This window comes from Moschus berezovskii, chromosome 17 (genome assembly GCF_049115385.1).
Source record: "Moschus berezovskii isolate FMDL1 chromosome 17, NW_MosBer_1.0, whole genome shotgun sequence".
In the NCBI taxonomy this organism is placed as follows: domain Eukaryota; kingdom Metazoa; phylum Chordata; class Mammalia; order Artiodactyla; family Moschidae; genus Moschus; species Moschus berezovskii.
Genome location: NC_142476.1, coordinates 2869463 through 2878083, shown reverse-complemented (window position 1 = coordinate 2878083; position 8621 = coordinate 2869463). Strand labels below are relative to the sequence as shown.

The window sequence follows — 8621 nt, the reverse complement described above, 5'->3', positions numbered from 1 at the left end:
GAAATACATAATTAAAATAAATAACAAAAATGGGAAATTTAATTTTTGGTTGCTATAATTTTTGTGAAATATACTATTTCTGGCAGTGTGTTAAGCAGTTTATAGAAAATATTTACTACTAAATAGTTACATTAAATCCACTTGTGTTATTTTTTTAACTCAAATCAAACAGCATTTGAATTTGAAACAGATTTTCAGATAAGACGACTATGACTTTGAGAAGAGTAATTACCAAAATCTTCCTGCTAATAAATGACAAATTTGGGATTCAAAATGGAAATTTGACTCAAAAGCTCACACTCCAAAGAACTAAACACAATGTGCTGCATTAAATCATGTTCAGTTCATATTTTCACTACACAAAATTCAACTAAATTTAAACATGTATAGTATATACATAATTGATCATACAAATTTTATAATGACTGGATAAATTGGGACTTAGCCAAGAGAGGAAAAAATATCCCTACATTGAATTTGATAATGTTTTAACAGCTTCATTAAAGTATACATATGCAACATAAAATGCACCTATGTGAGGAAATAAATTGTTAGTGAATTAGTATTATTTTATTCTAGTAAATTTATAATAATTATGCAAACATATCATTATCCACATTCAGTTCCAAAATTGCAAGTTTATAAAATATATGTTTATAAATAGAGTTGTGCATATGCAATCATGTTCCAGTTGTAAATATTTATGTTGTCACCACATAAAGTTTCTTTTTGCCAATTCCTGGTTAGTTTTCCCTTCCATCCATGCCTCCAGGTAGCTTTGATCTACACTCTGTCTCATATATTTGCCATTTTAGTAATTTTCATTAAAATAGAGTCATAAAATGTGCAAGCTTCTATGTCTGACTTCTTACACTATTAAAAGATTTTGTGTTTAATTCATGTTGTAGCATGTGTAATATTATTATTATTTTAAAATATTATTTTTTGTTACTGAATAACATTTGAATATCCCATTTTTGTTCATTTATTGATTGATAGACATTTCGATCATTTTATTTTTTGCTTATTATGAATATTGTTGGTATGTATATTTGTGTAATAGTCTCATGTTCATATTTTTATTTTTCTTGGATTGATATTTTGGAGCAGAATTGCTAGGGTGATTGGAGAGTCTATGTTAAACCTTTTATAAAAATACCAATAAGAGTTTTCCAAAATTTTTATTCTTACAGAAATATGAGTGTTTTAGTGCCTGTATGTATTAACACTTGGTATTGACAGTCATTTTGATTAGAGTCATTCCAGTGTATTCATAGTGACATGGTGCTGTGGTTTTAATTTGTGTTTCCTTAGTGGCTGATGATTTTGAGTTTGATCTTGCTGTTAAATATGCAGCTGATCATGCTAGTCTATTGGTTTTATCAGCAGTACTGTGACCTCACATTATCTACAACTTTAGTGTTTCCAAGAAAAGCCACTGAGATCACATTGCTTTGAAATTCATCTCTAGAAATGGATTTTTTTGAGCTCTGCATCATATTAAATTAGCCCACATCTAGCAGCAAAGCTGTAGATCCTCATGACACCTTCAAAATGACATTTCTAGATAGTTAGCCAATATATTTTATTTACTCAAACTGAAATTTTATTTATTGTATCCATATTTATAATTGATAGTGAAAACAACCAAGTATCCTTTAATAAGTGAATGCATAAACAAATTGTAATACGTCCATACAATGGAATACTATTTAGAAATAAAGGGGGTAGAGATATCAAGATACAAGAAGAGATGGGACATTTGTTCAAATGTAGATTCATTTACAAATTTAATTAATGAAATAAAACAGGCAATGTATATTCATAGAATATTTAATATCTCCAATATACAGTTTCTGTCTATATAATTCCTATCCTGATCATCACCTATAGAATATAATCAAGCTGCTATTTTAAAAATATTTAACACCTCATTGAAATTAAAAAAAAATAAAAAAAGAATAAAGGAAATTTAATAAAGGAAAAAAAAAAAGGAAGGACAGGTGCTGAAGCTGAAGCTCCAATACTTTGACCACCTGATGCAAAGAGCCGACTCATTGGAAAAGTCCTGAATTCTGGGAGAGATTGAAGGCGGGAGGAGAAGCAGACAATAGAGAATGAGATGGTTGGATGACATCAATGACTAAATGGACATAAGTTTGCGCAAACACTGGGGGATGGTGAAGGACAGGGCAGCCTGGTGTGCTGCAGTACATGGGGTCACAAATAGTTGGATACAATTGAGTGAACAACAATACTTTAGATATTTCAGTGAAATTTTTAGCTGTAGATATGCAGTTCTTCAAAAACAGACTTGTGTTAATAAATCTTCAGTCAGCCTTCGCCTCCCAATTGAGCACAGACTGTAATTTTTTTGATGATCTCACTTACATTATGCTCTGAGGTAAACTCCATTGGGACAGAGATACTGACAAAAGCATGCAGTAATCTGTTACCCAAACCATTAGGAGGAGAAATTGGTCTGGCATCTATTCAGGTAGGTTAGAAGAATGAATTTCAGAATGGTGAGTTATGAGTCACAGATGTGGAATAACATTGCTCAAGACAAGAATTTAAAAAATTAAAGAGTATAATAGTAATACAATGTGCTGCTGCTGCTGCTAAGTCGCTTCAGTCGTGTCCAACTCTGTGCGACCCCATAGACGGAAGCCCACCAGGCTCCCCCGTCCCTGGGATTCTCCAGGCAAGAACACTGGAGTGGCTTGCCATTTCCTTCTCCAGCACATGAAAGTGAAAAGTGAAAGTGAAGTCGCTCAGTTGTGTCCAACTCCTAGCGACTCCACGGACTGCAGCCTACCAGGCTCTGATTTTCTGATTTTCCAGGCAAGAGTACTGGAGTGGGGTTCCATTGCCTTCTCCGATACAATGTGCTAGAGTAAAACAATTTGAAATACTTTTTGTAACCTAAAGATAGTGCTTCATCTGTATTTATATTAGTTTTGGCAAAAGTAACAAAAACATCTAGTTTTCAAGTAAACAGTTAAAGAACTAGAAAGAAGTGGAGAGATAACCTAGTCTAGTGCCTTTTAAAATGTATATTGTTGTTAGTTGTTCACTCACTAAGTGGTGAGTGACTCTTCATGACCCCATGGACTGCAGCATACCAGAACCCCCCTATCCTTCACTATCTCCTGGAGTTTGCTCAAATTCATGTCCACTGAGTTGATGGTGCTATCTAAACATCTCATCCTCTGTCATCCTCTTCTACTCCTGCCTTCAATCTTTCCCGGCATCAGGGCTTTTTCCAAAAAGTTGATTTCCTTTAAGATTGACTGGTTCAACATATATACATGAATAAATTGAACTTCAAAATGTTCAAGTGAGTTTCCCAAGCTCATGTAGCTAATTAAAGACAGAACCAAGTCTAGAAGGTAAGGTTGAATAAGCATGATGTATGTATATGTCTAGAATCTGTAGAAATTATCCATGTACTTAACTAGTTGCTGAGCGCCTAAGCTTAACTAGAAGCTGAGCGCTGAAGAATTGATGCTTTTGAACTGTGGTGTTGGAGAAGACTCTTGTCCCTCAGACTGCAAGGATGTCTAACCAGTCCATCCTAAAGGAAATCAGTCCTAAATATTCATTGGAAAGACTGATGTTGAAGCTGAAACTCCAATACTTTGGCCACCTGATGCAAAGAACTGACTCATTTGAAAAGACCCTGATGCTGGGAAAGATTGAAGGCTGGAGGAGAAGGGGACGACAGAGGATGAGATGGTTGGATGGCATCACCGACTGGATGGACATGAGTCTGAGTAAACTCCGTGAGTTGGTGTTAGACAAGGAAGCCTGGCGTGCTGCAGTCCATAGGGTCGCAAAGAGTTGGGCATGGCTGAGCGACTGAACTGAACTGAACTAACTAGTTGCTTTTTTACATATTCTCTGCTTGAAACTTCCCTTGTCTTAAATCTTTCCGTGTTAATTTTGACATGCATATCCAGGGAAATCTTCCCTTAATCTTCCCCTCCTCAAAGTCTTCTAGTTTTCAGGCCTCCTCTCATATATCTTTCTGGTGTACAGCACTGCGCTCCATTAGGTTATTATACAGTAACTCACTATTCTGAATAGGCTTGGTTGCTCTCTTCCTGTCTTTACTCCCTGATATCTGAACTCTTTTATTTGATGTCACCTCAAAACACAAAAATATATTTGATAATATGGAGTCAGCAAAGATGTTTTAATGTATTCAAATTGCAAATTAATGACTTATGTTGCTCTTATATATGTGTATATGTTTATTATTAAAAAATAAAAATTACAGATTAGACTCTATGAGGAGATATGCAAAAGGCAGACATATGATTGACCACATTGCAATCTATGTCAAAACTATGCTTTCTACTTTGGGAGGGATATATCAGATAAATGTCATCGTTATGTGCTTAGAGATATCCTCCAAAATGAAGAATATAACTTAGGAATAAGGGAAAGAGATAGCTAAATACAATTAGCATGATATGAATAGTTAATTAATCCAGATAAGATTTATTTCCCCATTATCCTGGTGGCTCAGTGGTAAAAGAATCTGCCTGCTAATGCAGGAGACCTGAGTTTGATTGATCCCTTGGTCAGGAAGCTCCTCTGGAGGAGGAAAGGGCAATCCGCTCCAGTATTCTTGACTGGGAAGTCCCAAGAACAGTGGAGTCTGGCAATCTACAGTCCATGGGGCCGCAAAGAGTTGGACACAACTGAGAGACTAACACTTTACCTAATATTTAGAATAGACTTCACTAAAAAATAATTTTAAAAAATAACAAAAACAAAAGCACAAAGAACAAGGCTGTCAAACATAAAGTACTGAAACTCTATCAACGAAAGAGTTATGGAAACTTTTGGTTTTATAAATGCGAGAGAAAACATAAATAGAGTATGTCTGAATTGATTTTACAACACCAATATGAAATATGTTAACTAAACTTGGGAAGCAACTTCAAAGAAGAAGTGATAATTAAACAGGCCTTAAAAGTAAACAGTTTTCCCTTTATATATTTTTCTTGTGTGAAAGTGTACTAGGAATGGCAAAGACAATGGAAGAGAAGCGTGGCAAGTCATTTTTTTATTGACAAAGAAACCAGTGGACATCCTTTATTGGTTGGGAGAGTTGAATGGTATCTGAACAATAAGACTATTCTGGGATAAGATTATGAAAGGTCACATATGTTTTAAAATATAATTCACACCTTATTTTTGATATATAGCAAATGATATCTATGTATAAATGTCAAAGTTTTGCTTATTGGAAGTGGAGAAAGATGACTGAGAGGAAGAGACCAGAAAAATAAAGAACATGTGAACAGAGCTTTTTTTTTTTTTTTCCTTCTGGTCTAGTCTACTGTCTTTTCCTTCAGCCTCTAAGTAGTATTTGGAAATTAATAATTCTCAACATATATTCTTGAAGGAGGGAATGAGTGAACTGAAATAGGCTCCTAAAGAAGCAGCATTTAGACATAATCAAGGCAAATGTTAACGATAGGATGTGCACAGTCTTGGCTATAGATCAGAGTGGGAGGCGTAGCCTAGTTCTGTTTATCAAAAAGTTGCTTATCTGTGTTTGTGAAAATGGTGATGGTGGGGGATACGCTAGATAATAGATTTTGATATTGTGCTTGTAATGGCCTCTATATAATGAACTCAATTTTTAGAATCTTGGCCTGTACAATTTGGACAAAATAAAATAAAACAGATCACAAGACAAAGGACCATGCAAGGTAAGTGATGCCAGGTAACAAGAGTATTATTCTAGATGTATTTATTAGCTCTGCACCATCACATAAAAGATATTTATTTCTGTGATTTGCAGTCAAAAAGTTTGAGTCTGAAAGCTATTATTTAGAGAAGTGGCTTGGTCTGGACAGCTCTATGAACAAAAACATTATTTTGTCTCTTTTTCTCTTTCTTTTTTATTTACTCAAATATTACATTTGTTTTTATAAAATGCAAATTATTTTCATTTCTTTTGATCATGTAAATTCCTGCTTTAGAGATTAAAATGTGCAATATTATAACAAAAAAAATCTAGAAATAATTTGCTTCTCACAATAGAACTAATAAGATATACTATAGTGATAGCATAATAATAAGATGTGGACTCAAGTCAGAAACACACAGATTTGAAACACAACCTATCATATTCAGACCAGCTTCTGACTTTGTTTGGGATGCTTGTTTTGATCTCCTCTTCCTCATACACAGAGTGAGAATAATGATACGATTTTAGGTTTAAAGTTTTGGTAAAACAAATGAAGTAAATAAACTCCTCATTGTAGCTTCCACACTTATCTATTTTCAGTATTTGCATTATTAACATAACTAAGAAGATAGTCCCTAATTGATAGTGACCTTTTAGTGATAAATTATTAAAGGAAAACAGAAAATGCAGAACTATGTTTCTGCCAGCTTTGGAATAATATGGAGTTCTGTCTGCACAGGTACAATGACAGGTACATCAAAGACAAGTACCACTGAAGAATATTTCCTTTATGCTATTAATGCTAACAGTTTCTCTATAAAACAAAAACAATAGTTATGGACTTCCAGTGGTTAAGACTTTGCCTTTCAATGCAGGGGTACGGGTTCACTAGTGGTAAGAAATCTGCCTGCCAATGCAGGAGACTTAAGAGAAGTGGGTTCTGTCCCTGGGCTGGGAAGATCCCTTGGAGGAGGAAATAGCAATCCCCTCCAGTATTCTCGCTGAGAGAATCACATGGATGGAGGAGACTGTCAGGCTACATACAGTCCACTGGATCACAAAGATTCAGACATGCCTGAGAGTTTGAGCAATAACTGGATAAAATAAAATAGAAGAGATTAATTAGGTAAGATACCACTTGACTCGAGGCCAAATAAGATGAAAAAAAAAAAATGAAGCAGAAACAATACTGTAGTGAATTCACCAATGACTTTAAAGAATGGCTGAACATTTTAATAAGTCAGATTAAAGCTTAATGTTCAGGAACTTTCAAAAGAAACCAGACTGTTCCACAGCTCCCTTCTTTGTATAAACAATGAATCCTGGAGAAGAGAGCTATGCCTGTCCCACATTTATCTGTTTCTACTCTCCATCCCATTCCCAGAATCCCTGTATGCTAATTATATGTTAGCATTAAATCTCCTTCAGTTCAGTTCAGTTCAGTCGCTCAGTTGTGTCCGACCCTTTGTGACCCCGTGAATCACAGCACGCCAGGCCTCGCTGTCCATCACCAACTCCCGGAGTTCACTCAAGATATCAAAGCATGAAAATACCACTTATATAATGGCAACTTGAATTTAACTCTTTTTTCCTACTTCCTCATGCAGATATCTGGAAGAGATATGGCACAGATCAACTGCACTCAGGTTAAGGAGTTTGTTCTCATGGGCCTCACGGATCAAGAGGAGTTGAAGATGCCCCTCTTTGTCCTGTTCTTATCCCTCTACCTCTTCATAGCAGCAGCTAACATGGGTTTGATCCTGGTCATTAGAACAAATTCAAGACTCCACACACCAATGTACTTCTTCTTTAGTAACCTGGCCTCTGTTGATTTCTGTTATGCTTCTGTCATTACACCCAAAATGCTTGGAAATTTCTTGTACAAGCAAAATATTATCTCTTTCAACTCATGAGGCTGTTTCCTCACCTTCATGGTATCCGAGTGCTTGCTACTGGCTTCCATGGCCTATGATGGATACGTGGCCATTAGTAACCCTCTCCTCTATATGGCCTCAATGTCCTGAGGAATCCGTATTCAGCTTGGAGTTGTCCCCTACAGCTATGGCTTTTTGATAGTGCTGTTTCATACCATCTTCACTTTTCATCTCTCCCATTGCCACTCGAATACCATCAACCATTTCTACTGCGATCCCCTGCCTCTTCTCAGGCTCACTTGCTCAGACACACGTTCCAAACAGCTACAGATTTTGGCCTGTGCTGGTGTCACTTTCATCTCCTCTGTTCTGATTGTCTTTATCTCCTACATGTTTATTATTTCTACCATCCTGAGAATATGCTCAGCTGGGGGAAGACGCAAAGCCTTCTCCACATGTAGCTCCCACATGCTTGCAGTCACCATATTCTACGGGACCCTCATCTTTATGTACGTATAGCCAAGTTCTCAGCATTCTCTTGACACAGATAAGATGGCCTGTGTCTTCTATACAGTGATTATTCCTATGTTGAACCCTTTAATCTACAGCCTCAGAAATAAGTATGTAAAAAAATGCCCTGAAAAAAGTCATCATCGATAGAAACCAGGCTCTGTGTTCATAACATTTAAAAAATGATTCGAGAAAATGAAAGTGGACTTTCTCTCATGGTGCATTATTTTTTTAGTTGACTATGAAAAACTAGTCGAATGACTTGACCTTTTTGGTGTTCAATAAAGATTTCTTCAAACTAAAATAAATTCATTCTCTGAATTCTTTGTGATCAAATTTGACTTAGAATCATAATTTATATGTAGAAAGTATCATAGGAACTTACATGCCATTTCTCAACTTGTATATATACATATATATTTATACATAAAAGTATATATATACATATTTATAAAAATTCATTTCATCTGATGTCAACATAACTAGATACAGGCCAAAGGTAGACAAAACTGAATTCCTTTTAATAC

At 35.5% G+C, this 8621-nt stretch overlaps 1 pseudogene; it reads left to right on the top strand.

Moving 5' to 3' along the window:
* The first annotated feature begins 7311 nt into the window (after positions 1 to 7311).
* LOC129551138 (olfactory receptor 8U9-like) lies at positions 7312 to 8266 on the top strand (annotated as a pseudogene).
* The last annotated feature ends 355 nt before the right edge of the window (positions 8267 to 8621 follow it).